This window comes from Diadema setosum, chromosome 19 (assembly GCF_964275005.1).
Source record: "Diadema setosum chromosome 19, eeDiaSeto1, whole genome shotgun sequence".
Classification (NCBI taxonomy): Eukaryota; Metazoa; Echinodermata; class Echinoidea; order Diadematoida; family Diadematidae; genus Diadema; species Diadema setosum.
The window spans coordinates 34,117,509-34,136,385 of record NC_092703.1 but is presented as its reverse complement, the minus strand read 5'-3'; the positions used below and the strand labels follow the sequence as shown (position 1 = coordinate 34,136,385).

The following is an 18,877-nucleotide window of genomic DNA, read 5'->3' as shown; positions in this document are numbered from 1 at the left end:
GTGAAACTGTAAAACTCACACAATCAGTCCCTTTGGAGAAGTGTGATGATAGCATTGGACATGATGCTTAATTAGCCGATGAACGGGATGTAAGCAGCTACGATACTATACCCGCTCCTTCCGCCAAAACAGATTTGCCATCAAAAGAAACTTTATCAGCAATACACTCCAAGTACTTTGATCAAGAGCAGAGACGTGTCCAACAGTGAAATATAGCATGGGGGACTATGTGTATTGAAGGAGACACTTGACTGAAACTTGCAAAGCTCTTCCTAGGAACATGCTCAAGAGAGTTTGATTCTTCATATTACCCACTTCTTGTAAACTCTTACGAAACAATACTGAAAACGAAGTATGAAAAACAAAGTTTGGCTTTATGTCTGCTGTCAAGTGGAATGTGGTATTTGACTGTGACCCAGATTCTAACGTAACTTGCCTGTGCCACATTGGGAATAACAGGGTGTTCATCCAAATCCTGCAACCACATGAATTTGCTATCACAAAAGATATTGATATCCTTCAAGAAGAAATTGACTTCTCAGACTTGTCAGAGGTTTCAGTTTGGGTGTCCCAGAATGGGACACTTGATGTCGTTGAAATCGGAGAGGCTTAGTTGGATGATATAGATTGGATGAGGAGAGCGTTCCAGTGCCAAGTTTGGACTGTGAGATTCTTCTCAGATCCAGGTGTCATCCCCCCCCCCCCCCCCCCCGGCAGAGCAATTATCTTAATCCTGCTGTCTGATGCCGATATTGTGGTCATGTCTCACTTATTCCGAGAGTTATACACATCAGAGTCTTTCAAGAGCTTGGGACATTTTACAGTCATTGTAGAAAGTGAAGACCTTATACAGCATGCAGGAGCTAACCTCTTCCCATGGGAAGAGGTTAGCTCCTGCATGCTGCAACTTCCGGGCTCAAGTGAGATGTGTCTCCCAGAGCTTCCAATAGATCCTAAAGGCAGCTGTTCCTTGATGAAGAAGCATCAAAGCCAGTGGTCAAATATTGCAGTGTTAGCAAGAAACGAGTGTGAGAATACATCAATGAATGAGAGTGACCAAAGCCAATTTGCTCAGAAAAAAGGAAGCACAATTCTATAAGGGACATGAAGTTGACTGGTAGAACATTTACCAGACAGAGAAGAAATTGAGCAAAGGTAGAGTTTCAATCAAGTCTTACAAAGTGAATGCTACAAAGAACTCCATAGATATTTTCAAAAAAATTGGCATCTACTCATCGAAAAAAGGTAGACAACATATCCATGTTAAAAATTTTCCATGAACATGGAGTAGGCGGTACAACAGTCGCCAAAAACCTCCTTTGGGACTTCCACTGCCAACACAGGTGTGTCCTTGTGAGAAGGATAACAAACGACACAATTCAACAAATCATGGCATTTCACCGATATGGATATGAGCACTCAAGCGATGTTGGACCTGTTGTGCTCTTCCTTGATAATGTGGATTCTGAGAGCATGCGACTTTTTCTTCTTAGTCTTGAAAGGGAAACGAGATATGTCCAGGATGATGGGCAGGTTTTTGCTCTCATATATTGTAAACAAGCGAATGACCCTTAAAAGCTGTGTGAGCTTGAAGAACACATATCCTGCTTTCCGCTGCAGCATAAACGTACAGAAGCTGAGAGGTTGAGGTTCGAAAACTGAACATCTGGAAAAGAAGAGGATTTTCAGTGGGGAAGAGTCTCCTGAACTGCTTCTAGCTTTCATGGTTATGAAAACTGAATGTGATCCAGAGTACTTGAAGAAATTGTGCAGGACATTCTGCCAAACATCACAGACAACTCCCCAGAAGAACTGAAAATGCGGTTAAACTCCTCAAATACATCGTAGCTGTTCAAAGCTACGATCCAGACCTTGCAATGCCAGTGTGTGCTTATGTTGGCTTCATGCAAAAGCAGCATCGTAGATCTCTATCTGTAGGGCGCCATTAAAACCTATCAACCAAATGCAAACCAAAATTCATGGATCTACTTCTTATTGAAAAGTATATCCAGGACATAGATGGTGGTGTCAAAGGTCTTGGAGTTGTTCACCCAATAATTGTAATGGAAGTTGTAAACCAGCTCGGTGATTGTTTTGGTCAGACACGAGCAGACATGATTCTGGAGTTGATTGAACAATCCTTTATTCTTGACAACCTCTCCTACAGCAACAGGTACATCCAGAAGGTGTGCAGAGATTTGACGGTAAGGCGAAAAAAAGAAAGAGTATGGTAATGTTGAAACTGACTTTGCCCCTTTTATTGAAGATATGCATAGGGACAATCCTGCACAAGCTTTCAAGATCATGGAGGTTGGCATGAAGACGTTCGAAGACCCTTTCGTTGCTCAGCAAAAAGCTCGTTTGCATAGCAAGCGTGAAGATGATCCAGAGAAGGCAGAGGGAGCCATCAACGAAGCCCTTGATCTTGTGGACAACAATTCCTACCTCCGGGACACCAAGGGAATCATCCTTCGCCAGAAAATGATGAAGTATGACAGGATTAAAAGTGACGAGCACATCACTGCGAGGAGATGAAAGACCTGTTAGCAGTTTTCAATTATGCTTGTGCAGCATTCCAAAAAGCCCAAAGAGTCATGGAAGCTGAACCATCCCGCGGCAGCTACGCAGGTTTTGTTAATGAGATTGACATTTGACATTTTCAAGTTTTTGGAAATTGTGCAAAAGAGAGTCGTACCATTTTCTCAAGGGACTAGTGGAATGGAAAATTTTCATTTCATTCATTTCATTTTTATTCCATTTCCGGCCAAAGCATATGATATGACAATTTCATAAAAACAAAATTAAAGTACAATGTAACTTTTACATTTCCAAATGAAATTTAGATACACGTCATTTGTTTACATGAATCAATAAAAATACTAGTTGAAGAAATACATGGACAAAATGTGACTGAATCATAACAAAGATTGAGAAGGTAATTGAGAAAGTAATTGAGAAGGTATCTGACAGCAAATTGTGTTCCGCCTGAATTCAAACTTCCTTCTCTCCGAGATCACAATGACACCATGGTAGAACTGTCTGACAGAGTTGATAAAGCCTTGGATCGCTCCACAGACTTTCTTGTCCAGTGTGCTCAGTAGCGTTTCGAAACCAAACAATATCGCTTTCTTGACAAAAAGCCTAAGCAGAACTAGGAAAAAGGATCCACTTCTTTGCACAAAAGCCAAGATCCCTCAAAATGGTACCATATCCTCATGAAACAGTATTTGCCATGCGACGTTCAGAAATCAAGCACATGAAGGCTGATGGCTATCAGCAAATCTTTGAGATGGCATCAATGAAGCAGGTCCAAGACTTAAACCATGCAAGAGATCTGTTGCAGGAAAATTTAGGAAAGCCGTCAATCTTTGATGTCAAGAACTTTGTGTTTGTTTCATTTGCTTTATTGATCTTTTGTGATGAGGACTTCGATGAAAATGAAATGCAGCACTATGTGAATATCCTGAAGGCAATGGAGAAGAGGACTGGAGGATTTTTTGGTGTCTTCTTTGAGATGCTGTTGAACTGGCCTGCTAGAACAACACGGGAAATCAAGCCTATTCAGGAGACCATGAAAGAGTTAAATGACAGGTGGACAGAAAGATACATCAACAAGCGCAGTGAAGAGTTCCTCCACAACATCCGCAGTAGGTCTCGTCTACGTCAGAAGCCACAGCCGATGGAACCCACGACAGAGTTCTATCTTGGCAAATCTATGTGTGGTAAACTGGTCCACAGGTAGGCCATTGGGAGAATCAGTTACTCCGTTTGGAAAGAAAAGTTTGTGACCCAATATCTTGCAAGGTTTGAAGGAACTATTAAAAACAAGTTCTGTGTCATCTACTAGCACAAGGCCTCTGGGCCAGTGCGAATTCAGTTTTCTCTTCCCATTAAGGGGAGCAAGGGAAGCAAGTCAAGTTCTACCTGGGCTTTTCATTTAGAGGGCCCCTGGCATAAATGTCACATACAAGGCTCGGGAAACGCGCTTAATTGCAGGAGCACCGAGGATAAGCTACCCTTCGTATTTTAATGACATTGGTGACCCAGATGGAGAGGTAATGGTTGAGCTGGAATAATGAACAAACTGTCCTGATGTGTACATTTGAGAATTCTTATGAATTCGTATGGGAGCCCTTCTCAGAGAAGAATTTGTTCCGCATACCCTTCCGTTGGGAGTAATTGTATTTCTTGCATTCTTGTTGATTTCGTTTGTAGCTCCATGTTGATTTCAACATTTTATGCACATGACACATTTAGACCAAGCTACAAGTGTTCACATGATAGTATATGGACTACATGTAAGGTGAATTTGGTACAATGTGTTAACAATATATGCATACAGTAGGTCCTATGGTGAACTAATGCTGACAATCGATTCCTGCATTTGTGTTATGCATATCTCGACAAACAGACATGTCATCAAACTCTTTGCTATGCTGAAGCTTTGAGTAGCTTCACATCTTTTGATTTGCAGTGATGTGAAATTTCATGTATATGACATTTGTCACATTGACCATTGATTTTCCATATCCTGGTGAAAATTGAAATACATGTATGAATCATGAGTATGATCCAAAGTACAGGCAAACTCTGTTAACAAGTAATAACACATGAGATTTCATTGATGCCAGACAAATTACCCTGTACGGATTTCTTAACATGCACATATTCCGCACGTGACTGCTCCCCTGAATGGAAACAGAAAATGACAAAAATAGACAAACATATCATAACTATACCTGATACTCTATAGCGCATAGTTACTTGATTAGCAAACATGTGTGTTGATTGGGTTCTGTTGTGACTGTCTGTTACACACAGATATGTACCTATATGCACATTATATTCATGTTTATTTGCAGTAACTATCTTCCATCGTTTTGTGTCTTGCAATTGCGAAATATGTTACCATATATAGTGTTTATCTAGCAGCTGTTAGTTTATGCTGAAATCACACTCAATTCATTTTGTTCATTACTCCATATGTGACCCTGCATCACAAAACCAACAAAAAGTCGCCAGACATGGATTTTTAGTTAAGGGCAGATTCTGAAAGTCAAAACAGACTCTAAGCTTTAAAATGATGTATAACTTAATTCCAATGGATTCTTCTAACCTATTTAAATATTAGCAAGAAGGCCCAGACTCTGGAAAAGTTTGAACCGAGAAAAGAGGCTCTGAAGTACAGGGTCTATTTAAGCCATGATACCTCTGCCATGAATGAGACAAAACATGATGTTAACCACTGTAGCAACAACAATGAAGGGATTATTGGATTTAGCTGAAATTAAGCATGCTCTATCAACATATTGTGTCCTTGATAAATGCTAACTTTCAAATCAGTAGCACTATCTTTCCAAAAGTTGTTGAAAGTGAAGTGTGTGCAAAGGATTTTCTAATAATGAAAAGGGACATCTAAGAAAAACCTGATCACACTACTCTACCAAAAAAAGAGGTTGTATAAAAACTGCTGAAAATCCACTTTCCCATTCCCTTTATGATCCAAAACTCAAGAATGATGTAGAAGAATATATCTTTCAGAAAATAGGGAAAACTCAAAGTATTGCTTGACCCATTTCACCTTTCTTGTTTTGCTATGCTCAAGACTTCTATTTCACGTCTGTATAAACAGACAGTGCACACTCAACAATAAGTGCGATTTTAAATCCAAGCACATTATTGGTCACTCAGTCTTGTGAAAAACTTCAATCAAACGGTTTCGTGTACGTGCATGGCTAGCTGTGACCTTAATTGCTGCTACTCATTCTCCTTTCATTGAAAATGGCTGCCATTTCTGTGCTGAATTCAAGTATCTGAGTGGACCACATTTGTTGACATCTGTGGTGGTGTTAAAAACAAATAGTGTGAAAATTGAGACGCACTATATTCAACTTTGCTTCATCTTGTTGAATAGAGCGCCTCTATTTTGCACCTCGTGGGAGGTCTTGTATTAATATTCATAGGTTGTCATTTTCTTGAAGTTTCATTAGTCAAATGTGCAGAATTAGGCAAACTTAACGTTGTGCTATTCAAGGTAGAAAATACTCCATTTGTTTGCAATTTGTGTTAGTGCCTACAGCATACTCAGGTAAAGGTTTTCATTATGTCATACAAAGTGTAAATACATCCTTTCTCAGAGAGATGCTCCGTCTTCAAGACTGTAATACAGTCACTGACATACTATTTAATGGGAGAACACATCATGTATCCCTTGAGATGTTTCATGTATCCCTTGAGATGTTTCTGTCGTTTCAGCAGTGCTAAACGTGTTATTGTGCATTGGTTTGCAAAATATGAGTGTATTTGTTAACAGCATTTAAGTAAAAAGTTGTAGAAAATCAAGGTATTGTATTTGGATAGAATATGTATATTGTATATAACTTTTGTATGAGAATATTCAGTAAAAGCAATAACTGGATGCAGATGTATGTTGTACATATCTGTGTCAGAGAAAAGTTCTGTCTGAAAGACAGACGATCAGTCAGATGTGTACACAAAGCACATATTATGAATCACATGAAACATAGCCAAAAAAAAATGATATGCTTGTTGAAAATGTTTGGCACTGTACTGATAGTATATTTATGACTAATATGAGTACATTCGGTATTAACTGGTAAACGTGTCAAGAATAAGGACAATCAAAAGAAAACTTGAGCTAGTGTTTGGGCAGCTATTGAGCCTTTGCCTCCTTGCCCACTTTGACTTCCAGTAGTTGTCGAACTAAGTTTTATTCTGCCTTGTATATAAATGTACAGAATTTTGTCGACATTGCACGTCAAGATTTCTATATTGTGCATTGTATGAGGATTGATAATGATGCATGAGTAATGACAGTACTGCACACAAGTCTTTGGAATGTGTAAATATGAATCAGTCTACTATAGATCCTTCATATGCCCTAATACACAGATATACAAATGACTGATAAAGATATCATTTGTAAGTTCAGAACTGTTTTCCACAGCAGAGGAGAAGTTGACGTTGTAGCAATTTCTGAATATTAACAAATAGCTACATTGTTACAATCATATGTACCTTGTCTCTGAATTGATCACAAATGTACTTGGTACAAGAATGAGATTGAAAGAGCATCTAAGCTTCCTCTATTGCAGCAAGAAATATAGTTTCTGCGGAGTTATTTGACACCTTTCAAGCAGCCACTGAGTGGAACAACTAACCTTTTCTTGATATCTACTTAAAGGCAAACAAATTACAAAAAGTACAAATTGTGAGTACAAAAGTGAGAAAAAAAAATGTTGCAGTATTATAGTTCATACTTGTGTGACTTCCACCCATGAAAACATTTGTGAGGTGATGAGGTTTGTGAAAAGTTGTCCAAATGACTTCAGTTTGTAGCATCACTATCACTAGAAGATGAAAAACGCGAACTTGCTAAGTAAAAGATCAATAAACATGTGTCATTGATGGAAGCAAACTTAAATATCAATCGATTTTATTAGATGTTGATAATTCATATTTTAATGGTCTTTTGTTGTGTCATTGAATATTATGGTATCAATCATCAGTTAACTTGTTTCTGAGCTATGACCATTGCTGCATGATGTGGGAAAGTGAATAAAACACATACTTAATGCAATGGAGACTAAGATATGTATTGATTATGTGAGGGTTGGTAAATTTGCTGTTTGTCAAGCGACGGGAGAGGGAGTTTTTTTCTACTAGTGGACAATAACATATGGCACTGTTGATCAACTCGCTGCCTTTGCTGTTATTTGAAGTGGGTTGTTCTATACATGTACATTACGTGTACTTCGCACACTCTTTGTGGTTGTAAAGTTCACATATCTAAGGGATGTTTTGCATTTCGTTTCGTGCAGATGAAATACTATACCTTCAAGCACTTTGTGACCGACACATAATTTTGTACATGTATTTGAAACTGTAATTTGTAATTGTAATTGTAAATTACAGTAATTTGTAACTGTTTGTTACTTGGAATTTGAAACTGTTTTCAGTTTAACACGTGTATACATGTAATTGATATGTCCAGTCATGCATGTATTATTGAATGGAAGATTAAGTCATACATGTATTTGTAAAATGATGGGGCATGATACATGGTGTTGTATTGCCTTCCTCATCTTATGTAATGTGTGTACAGTTTTAGAATTTCAAAACCCAATATGAAACAGCAAAATTTATAAGTTGTATTTGACTTAGACAGTGTAAGGTAAGCTGAGTCATGTTGATCATCAACTGATTACCGCAGGGCCTATACACTGGACATTGTATTGGTATACTGTAATGAAGGGAACTTAAAAACCCTTTTCTTGATGTGCTCTGATATGAGATAGTAAATGCCAGTGTTTTTGACACTTTTCCATTCATTGAGTTTCATAGATGATACAGAATCTTTAAAGCTTTCTTTTCAATTATGACATCATACGTGATGACCAGCATATATATACAGAATAGCATGTAACTACACAACATTAGGTAGTGTTGTTTTTCAGTTTAGATTTGAGGGTTACTGTATATTCTGTATGCACATAATTTGAATGGTGTCTACATTTGTATATTGTTTTAATTAATTTGTTGTCAAAACGTAACTGAAATATACCACCATCTTTAATCCATATATGGAGCACATAGGACGATGTGTCATCTCTGGGTAAGGTATGTGTGATTTTATGCAAACTATTTTACCCAGGGGACATGACCATTTTGATTATGTATTCGTAAGACTTAATCTAAGTGACACATCTAAGTACGCTATTCATCATACGTTTTACAGACAAATATGAAGTGTCATTTTCAGCTTCATTCCTGCATGTTTTTCATCTTAATGATGAGATTATACACATTGTATTACATATATTAAAAATGGGCGTATTACTACATGGGTACAGCTGATTGCCCATTTATGGTTGTTCAAGTTACATTGATAAATGTTCGTTTAAACTTATTTGACAAGATTTGTTATTCAATCTTACAGACAATTGGGCCCTGTTTTATGAAGAGTTAAAATTGATTATGAAGTTGATTTCTATCATAAGTCCTTGGCATGGCATTCTATGTGTGTTAGAAGGAAATTTAAAGTCCATTACATCTTTTGATGAAATAGGGCACAGGAAATCTATACAATATGTTTTGAATTGGCTTTGTGAGGGTTGAAGTTGATCTCATTTGAAATCATTTGAACAATGTATGTACTAGGTATTCCCTTGTATGAACAATCAGTGCTGTACAAGCATGATTTATGTCATTTTTGAAATAAAAAACCTGTCTGCTATGCTGTTCCTCAAGCCTCACTTCCACACTCATTTTTTTTTTTTTTTTTTTTGTCCTGGTGTATCACGCACACAACAAGTCAACTTTATCCCCTTCCACTCCATCATACTTTTTGCAATTACATCAGAGGTGCATTGTTCTATCAGTTGTAAAAAGAAAGAAAGAAAGAAAAAGAAATGACGTGTTATCGTTCATCTTGAACCATGAAAAAAAAAGGTATATTCAGTAATCTTGCTCTTACAAGCAAGTTTCTGATGTATAAAAAATCACAGCTGTGTAAGAGACATGAGTCTATTGGATTTTGATGTCAAGTAGAGAATGAATCGTACAATGTTTGTGGATAGTGACTCATTTTTTTTTTTCAAATCATTGTACACTCTTAGTGATATGACCGTGAGTATGGTGTCTTGGTGAGTAAAAATGCATGTTACTGGTGTGGTGGAAAGTCCATTGTTTTCTAGTAGAAATAGACAAAAAGTTATCTAAACATAGAAAACGGATATCCACATTAATGGCTTGTGTGGTGTGATCTCAATCTTATGGTGATCAAGGCTGCAGTTAAAAACCAATAAATGTGACAACTGATAGACCTAAATGTGTGATTCCTTGCTTCAAAATTCTTTGAGTTATCTTTTTCTTGTACAATTGTAGTTGTGGCACATCATACCTGAATAAATACACTTTGATTCCTGTGCATCCATCATACAAATGGCACAATTTACACTACTGTATAAGCTCTTACTTTCAAGGCGTCGTTGACAGTAATGACACAGACACACATACACAAATAAGCGAGAAGAAAACCGTCTTGGAATGAGAATAACTACAATGTACTCTACTTATCAAAACAGTCACGCACTGTCTGGATATAAAATCCCAGTTGAGACATAATCGTGTAGGTAAAACATTTCTTTGAACATACATTGTATAATCAGACATTTTCATGACTACAAATGTTTCCATAAACAGTCCAGTTATACATTGTACACATCGGTGTCTGTACATATATTCAAAGTCATTTGAGCACAGGCCTGTCATGGAGTGTTCAAAATCATGTTTATCTTGCAATGCAGGTGCATTTTGTGTAAGCCCTCTATAAACAACAATCACACAAATACTGTATCACTCACTGCACCCTGCTCTGCTGCTACACGTATGTGTACATGTACATTGTATATCTTTTCATAAGTTGTCAAACATGTCAAACACTTAAGAAGTAGGCTGAAATATTGTGCCTAGCAAAGAAGGGAACATGAGGCGTTTTCACATCAGCCCGATGTATCGAAATAGCGCGCTATTTTCTGACTTTGGAAATTTTCCCGATAGCGAAATAGCGCGCTATTTGATAATGTGAACACAAATTAACGCGCTAATTGTATCGCTCTGATCGAGAAAATTTCTCGAGTCCAACTCGGCAAATTTCTGAAATAGCGGGACGCGGGATGCGATAGCGCGCTATTTGATAACAGGCGTTTTCACGTCAGCCCGATGTTTGGAAATAGCGCGCTATTTTGCTGACTATTTTCTGCGAAAAATATCTCGAGCTAGGCGTTTTCACATCAGCCCGATAAAAATCCAAGCCCGAGATATTTTCCTATTTCCCAAGTCAGAAAATAGCGCGCTATTTCGAAACATCGGGCTGATGTGAAACCGCCTAATGTGAAAACGACTCGAGAAATTAGCGCGATGCATCCCATTATGCCTAGCGTGTGTGACCCGATCGATCGAGGCAAACTGCAGACAAATCACGAGGAATTTTTGAGAGAGCACACACATTACTTATGCTGTTTGCACATACTCAGCTGTCGAATTAGCTCGACAAAAATTCCGGCTGATTCTCTTCGGGCTGATGTGAATAAGAAATGAAATAGCGCGCTAACTCGCAATCGCGAAAAATTTCTCGAGCTTGGATTTTTATCGGGCTGATGTGAAAACGCCTATAGATATGGGACTTTCTCTTCATGCATAATTCAAGCATCTGGGCAAACAGCTGTTGAAACCCAGAAATTAGACAAAATAAAGACTTGTGGCTTGTCCAATCTGGCAGTTAACCATGGGATTTTGGGGGGGAAAAAATCAGAGGTTCAAAGATAAAACCAAAATGAAAAATGTTTAGTTCAGTGTTGGGTAAGTCTAATGACTGACGTTAATGAGAATTGAAAAACAAATGTGGAATAATTACATGGTACTTGTATCAACGGGTGCCCGTCACGAGACCGACACCGACGAGTCTTACTGCCCACGAGTTCTACAGCCCAAAAGTCATACAGCCTACAAGCCATACAGCCCACGAGTTCGACACTAACAGCAAAACAAGCCCACGACTTATACAGCCCATGAGTTTCGACGCTAGACAAATAAAAGCCCACGAGACCGACACTTGGCAAAGAAGGCCCACAAGACCGACAGAATGAACAGCACCATCTATAAGCGGTTGTATAGGGTGTCCTGATAGTGGCATAATGAAGAAGTGAGTGATGGGAAAGGAGAGGTGCGGTGCAACGGCGTAGCAAGGATTTCATCTTGGGGGGGGGGGGGGCGGTTAGTCTGCGAGTGAGCGAAGCGACCGAGCCCGAGCGAGCGGAGCGAGCGAGGGGGGGGGGAGGGTGTGGGAGGGGGGTGTCCCCCTCCCACGGTAAGAACTTTTTGCATTTTGATGTTGTAAATGGTGCAATTTGATGCATGTTTTTACGCGTTTCATCGACGTGAAACAGTCCCACTTGTTTAAGGTAGCAGTTTATTTTGATGTAGATTATTATTGCACAATTTGCCTATAAAATGGTATAATTTATATACACTTCTTGTATTGATTCTTTTCACTGAATATCATGAACGCGACTGAACCCGAGCGAGCGGAGCGAGCGAGGGGGGAGGGGAGGGTGTGGGAGGGGGGTGTCCCCCGTTCCACGATAAGAACTTTTTGCATTTTGATGTTGCAAATGGTGCAATTTGATGCATGTTTTTGCGCGTTTTATCGACGTGAAACAGTCCCACTTGTTCAAGGTAGCAGTATATTTTAGTGTAGATTATTATTGAACAATCTGCCTATAAAATGGTATAATTTAAATATACTTCTTGTATTAATTCTTTTCACTGAATATCATGAACGCGACTGAACCCGAGCGAGCGGAGCGAGCGAAGGGGGAGGGGAGGGTGTGGGAGGGGGTGTTGTGGGAGGGGGTGTCCCCACTCCCACGGTAAGAACTTTTTGCATTTTGATGTTGCAAATAGTGCAATTTGATGCATGTTTTTGTGCGTTTTATCGACGTGAAACAGTCCCACTTGTTCAAGGTAGCAGTATATTTTAGTGTAGATTATTATTGAACAATCTGCCTATAAAATGGTATAATTTAAATATACTTCTTGTATTAATTCTTTTCACTGAATGTCATGAACGCGACTGAACCCGAGCGAGCGGAGCGAGCGAAGCGGGAGGGGAGGGTGTGGGAGGGGGTGTCCCCCCTCCCACGGTAAGAACTTTTTGCATTTTGATGTTGCAAATGGTGCAATTTGATGCATGTTTTTGCGCGTTTTATCGACGTGACACAGTCCCACTTGTTCAAGGTAGCAGTATATTTTAGTGTAGATTATTATTGAACAATCTGCCTATAAAATGGTATAATTTAGATACACTTCTTGTATTAATTCTTTTCACTGAATATCATGAACGCGACTGAACCCGAGCGAGCGGAGCGAGCGAAGGGGGAGGGGAGGGTGTGGGAGGGGGGGGGGGTGTCCCCCCTCCCACTGTGAGAACTTTTTGCATTTTGATGTTGCAAATTGTGCAATTCGATACATGTTTTTGCGTGTTTTAACGAGTTGAAACAGTCCCACTTGTTTAAGGTTGCAGTATATTTTGATGTAGATTATCATTGAACAATTTGCCTATAATATAGTATGATTTAAATACACTTCTTGTATTAATTCTCTTCACTGAATATCATGAACGCCACTGAACCCGAGCGAGCGGAGCGAACGAGGGGAGAGGGGAGGGTGTGGGAGGGGGGTGTCCCCCCTCCCACGGTAAGAACTTTTTGCATTTTGATGTTGCAAATGGTGCAATTTGATGCATGTTTTTGTGCGTTTTATCGACGTAAAACAGTAACACTTGTTTAAGGTAGCAGTATATTTTGATGTAGATTATCATTGAACAATTTGCCTATAAAATGGTATCATTTAAATAATCTTGTATTAATTCTTTTCACTGAATATCATGAACGCGACTGAACCCGAGCGAGCGGAGCGAGCGAAGGGGGGGGGGGGGAGGGTGTGGGAGGGGGGTGTCCCCCCCTCCCACGGTGAGAACTTTTTGCATTTTGATGTTGCAAATGGTGCAATTTGATGCATGTTTTTGCGTATTTTAGTGTATATTATTATTGAACAATTTGCCTTAAAATGGTATCATTTAAATAATCTTATTGTATTAATTCTTACAATGAATATCATGAACGCTGTCTGTTAAGCAATCAAACAGAAAAAGCAAGCACACGAGGGTGTAGATAAAGGGCATTTATCCTCCCACACGAAGGTGATTTTGCGTTTTCAGACCTGAAATTCAGCGATCTGGTGCAAATTTTTGGTGCAATACTTTTTCATCGAAGTGTTAAAATCACGGAATTTAGCTCTTATTCCGAATGTGCACCATCTGTGTGTATGTATAAAGTCTAGTGAGGTAGAGCTTAGGGGAAGGAGGATTCCCCCGTTTTTAGAATTAAAATAAAGCGATCTGGGTATAGCCACAGTCTACTCTTATGCATGGCGGAAGGGGGGGGGGAGGTAGGGGCGGGCGAGCAGGGAGAAGGCGTGGGCGAGTGTTATCTCCACCCTTCCCTTCCGATGGAGCTTTTGCCTTTTTAAGGTTGAAATTGAGATATCTCGTATACGCATATTCACTTGATGGAATCAACTTTTGGGAAATCACAAAAAAAAACAACAACTACTGATGGGGGGGGGGGGGACTGAGGGAGGAAAGGGTCGATTGAAAGGGGAAATTCCCCTTATACATGAGGGAACCTTCAGTTTTCGGAATATAAGTGATAAGTCTTGTGCACTCAGAATCATTCATATTTTTTTTTTTAAATCTAAAAAGTGTACTAAGCTAGGGAAAGAGGCACAGAGGGGGAGGGTTTGGGAGGGGGATACTCCTCCCAAGCACGAGAGATTTTGCATATTTTGAATTGAAAGTCAACGATCTGGTGCACACTTTGAGTGAAATATTCACAAAAATATCTTATTTGATGAAAGGTTGCAAAGGAGACCCGCTTCATGTGCATGCATATAGTATACACGCATTTTTTTTTTCCGCCTCCCAAATCCCCGGTCCAAATCTTAGGGGGGGGGGGGGGCGACCGCCCCCATCGCCCCCCCCCCCCCCCCCCCGGCTACGCCAGTGGTGCGGTGTTACCGCCTCAGTTGCCCTCTCTCACCTCCTGGAATTTTCAAGATCTTTATTTGTGTCTGCGTGTATGTGTGTTTGTGCAAAAGACTGATACAATTTATTAAAAGTGCATGTGCATCACATCTTTATATAAACAATGTACTTCAATTCATATATTGCAAAAGCACCGTCGTTTGCGTGTTAACTCTGCGACATTTTTAGATATTCTTGCTTCCCTTCCTTAAAAGAAAAATATTAAAACTTTGTATGGATATTGTTCTTACAGTCTACTGGGGTCTTGAAAGAAAATGTTCATTTTTTTTATATTTTTGGGGGAAGTAGTGGAGTTTATCCCCATAGCCGTATTGTCCTCTCCTACCATGCCTACATACACTCCATAGACAATCATATACATATATAACGCATATATATCGGCGGGGTAGGATATCTAATATACTTAACTAGTGGAGTTATAAAAAATGGCAAGGGGAATCTTACATCCTGCCCGTAGATCTTGGGGCTAGAAATGGGGGAAAGCCTATTAAAATTAGCACGATGTCAATATGAGAGACCTAATAAACTTGAAGCCATGCATACATCGTTTGTGTTATTCCCCTTCATGAAATTTAATGCGACACCCTTTACAGATTATTCACTTTTAATTGAGCTAATCGGTCTTGTGGGCCTTCTTTGTTTAGTGTCAGTGTCACAAGCCTCTCTTACGCAAAGTTGGTATCGTGACCTTCTTTTGCGTAGTGTCGGTCTCTTGAGCCCTTTTTGTCTGATGTGGAACTAATGGGTCCTTTTTTGTTTGGTGTCGAACTCATGGGCTTTATGACTCGTGGACCTATTTCAGTGTCGGTCTCGTATGCCGTATGACTTGTGGGTATCGATCTCGTGTGACCCCGTATCGACATGTTCTACTCTGTTTCTTCCTATTAAAAGTAACACTTTTATGCGAGGAATAACCCCGTCACAGCTTTTTCTATGTCGAGTGCACATAGCATTCAGCACTCTGTGTAGCTGAAACTGAAAACCGCACCAGATCTTCAGGCTGCAACTTTTTAAAAATTGACAACAGCTGATAATTACTAAACAGGAGAACAATTTGAAACTATTGTATAAAAAAGTGTGTGTCTTTGTGTGTCCGGTGTGTGAGTGTGTGTGTGTGTGTGTGTGTGTGTGTGGGTGTGTGTGTGTGTGTGTGTGTGTGAGTGTGTTTATGTCTGAGACATGCACAAGTTTGGTGGCATGAATGCGACTTGAAAATGTGGAAATAGACCCGTAAGTATACATCCCGTAAATATGGTTACATGCATTAAACATGTACACTGTACAGACAAACCAAAACGTCGCTCACCACCTTACCGAAGTCAGACATGAACAAGAAATTGAATTATTATTATTATTTTTTTTTTTTTAGAGAGAGAGAGAGGTGTGGGACAAATGATATCGCCCTCATCACACTTGCAAATATGTTTCTAAGTTTTGGTCAACTATCTTGTGAAAACATGAAATGCAATAATATTTTTCATCAACATTTATTGCTCATTTGTAACAGCGCTGTTCACTGTATTCCTGTCATTCAAGTCAGTCTAAACTATTCGTGTGCTAGACATCTGAATTCAGCAAAATGTACTGGAAAATATCAAATTGTATGCTGCTGAAAATAGATTTAAATGCTATTCATGTTCCTTTCTCCTTTTCACACATTAAAGCACAAAAATTCCAGATATAAAACAATTTCTACGTTAATGTATAATTTCGTCAAACATTATAAAAGAAGCCCCTGGAAGAGCAAAAGATGGACATAATTCTTCATGTATTGAAACAACACTCATATGTTTCAGTGTGAAAAATATGTCGCACATTAACGTATCTGACACTGGCACAATGTATTGGCGTTGAAACTCAACAACTTTTCTTTTGTTTTCCTACCATATTATATGTTGTTGAGTTTATTATTTTTTAATGCACAACATACATTTGAAGAGTTTGTTCGCAAAATCCGATAAGTCCATTTTTGAAGATTTTGAAGTACGGTCTCTGTCATAAAGTACAAAATAATACCTTTTAAATGATATTGGTCACTACATAAAGGTACATTTTTCAAGTTATGGTCAAAAGAAGCAAAAAAAATCTTATTATTCTCTTTATTTTTCTCGACCTTTAATCGCAAATATCTCCATTTGGCAAATATGGAATTATCGGTTTTTGAAACACAAACTCTTCATTGGTTTTTCTCATGTCAGGGAAGCCTATGACAAATTCCAGCATGAACCACAGTAATGATTAATGATTTGAAAACTCCAGGAAATTGCCTGTAATGCAGGAGGACACGCAGGCTGTGAATATTGCATCACAAATGTTGGTACATGAAGTCATAACAGATACTCATACAGTGCACAAGACATGTTTACTATACCTGGCAATCACGCAAATATATCAAAACATACATGCACATACAAATACAGGACGTGACTATAAGATAACACTCTTGTTAAAGTACAACACCTGTAGGATGTGATCCACAAAATACATTGGTCTAAATTCACAAATGTAGCTTAAATTGAACTTGGGTTTAACTGTGACTAGTGTACTGGCAAAACCAGTGAGGTACCGCGCCTTTCATTTGTGTTGGTGTGCAATTATCAATGGATATCTGATGGCATGTTGTACCTGGAATTAGGCATTCAAAATCTGCAGAAATTATCCGCAGATTGAATTTACCTCTGTGAATTCTACTGCCAATCATTCTGATGGTTTTCCTGCAGGTACGCGTATCATTCCCCGGGTTGTAACCAGCCCTGCATCACACATTTTACATTTTTACTGGAGGGGAAAAAAGCACCGAAAAAAAAAGACTCTCCTCAATCTGTAAGTTTAATTAATATGTTGTGGACCAAAACCTGATATGCTCTCAACGTACAATACCATGTATGTCATAAAATAACAACATAGACAATTCCTTTTTAAAAACGTCTCAGGATTAACAAACAATGCATTGCATAGGCCTATGTGTTGCGCGAAGGTTTGTATGGTAAGGTGAATGAGGGAGAAAGGGTTGTTGTGACACCATGTGTATGTAGTCCTTAAAGGGCCCCTGAAATCCAAATGCGTGTTGATTTGTGTTGATTTATGATATACTCAACATCACTTTTGCGGTGAAACGAATATCTAGAAACATTCTATATGTTTTTAACGATTTTTCTTCTTTTTCTTCAGATTACGTGGGATTTTTTCGCCCACACACCAGGGGCGTCACCAGCTTTTTTTCAAGGGGGGTGCGTTTTGACACTAAATGTTTACGAGATTTTTTTGACAGACATTTGGAATATAGGAAGGTCTCAATCCCTAGACTTTTACTGTTTTTTGAGGGAAGCGGGGAAAGGGCACCGGCGCGCCGGTAGCTATAGGATTTCATCTTGGGGGGGGGGGGGGGGGGTTAGTATGCGAGGGAGCGAGCAAGGGTGGGTGTGGAAGTGCCGGAGAGGGTTGTACTCCTTATAAATGGATTATGGAATGACGGTGTGAAACGACAAATTACTGGCAGCGATATCAGGGGAATGATATTACGACTACATGCGAGCGAGCGGAACGAGCGAGCTTGAAAATTTTGACATTTTACAGTCCAAAAACTGCCGTTTGTAGCCATATTTTTTTGCTTTGTAAATTAAGAGGGGCGCACCGGGCGTAACTGCTGGCAAATACTGGCAGCAACATCAGGTGAATGGCATAATAATTAAATGCGAGCGAGCAAAGAGAGCGAGCTGGGAAATTTTGACATTTTACAATCCAAATACTGCCATTTGGAGCCATATTTTTTCGCTTTGGAAATAAAGGAGGGGTGGGGGCGCAACGGGCGCAACTGCCGGTAATTACTGGCAGCACCATCAGGAGAATTGCATAACAATTAAATGCGAGCGAGCGAGCTTGAAAATTTTGACATTTTACAGACCAAAAACTGCACATGCCGTTTGTAGCCATATTTTTTTGCTTTGGAAATTAAGGGGGGGGGGGGAGGGCGCACCGGGCGCAACTGCTGGCAATTACTGGCAGCAACATCAGGTGAATGGCATAACAATTAAATGCGAGCGAGCAAGGAGAGCGAGCTTGGAAATTTTGACATTTTACAGTCCAAAAACTGCCATTTGGAGCCATATTTTTTCGCTTTGGAAATAAAGGAGGGTTGGGGCGCAACGGGCGCAACTGCCGGTAATTACTGGCAGCAACATCAGGAGAATT

General features: G+C 39.4%; 1 pseudogene; it reads left to right on the top strand.

The window, feature by feature from the left end:
* Window positions 1-11: 11 nt before the first annotated feature.
* Window positions 12-4,076, top strand: LOC140242462 (sterile alpha motif domain-containing protein 9-like; annotated as a pseudogene).
* Window positions 4,077-18,877: the final 14,801 nt, after the last annotated feature.